Below are 331 nucleotides of genomic sequence, written 5' to 3' on the forward strand. Positions count from 1 at the left end.
AACCCCCACCCCATCACCCCCCCACCCATCAATCCCATCCATCAATCCCCATCCATCAATCCCCATCCATCAGTCCCCATCCATCAATTCCCATCCATCACTCCTCATCCATCAATTCCCGTCCATCCCATCCTGATCCATCAATCCCCATCCATCAATCCTCATCCATCCCATCCCCATCCATCCCATCCTGATCCATCAATTCCCATCCATCCCATCCCGATCCATCCCATCCTGATCCATCCCATCCCCATCCATCAATCAATCCCCATCCATCAATCCCCACCCATCCCATCCCCACCCATCCCATCCCTGCTGGCTCCTCCTGCCC

The sequence above is a fragment of the Corvus brachyrhynchos genome, unplaced genomic scaffold (genome assembly GCF_000691975.1).
Source record: "Corvus brachyrhynchos isolate BGI_N302 unplaced genomic scaffold, ASM69197v1 scaffold4302, whole genome shotgun sequence".
In the NCBI taxonomy this organism is placed as follows: domain Eukaryota; kingdom Metazoa; phylum Chordata; class Aves; order Passeriformes; family Corvidae; genus Corvus; species Corvus brachyrhynchos.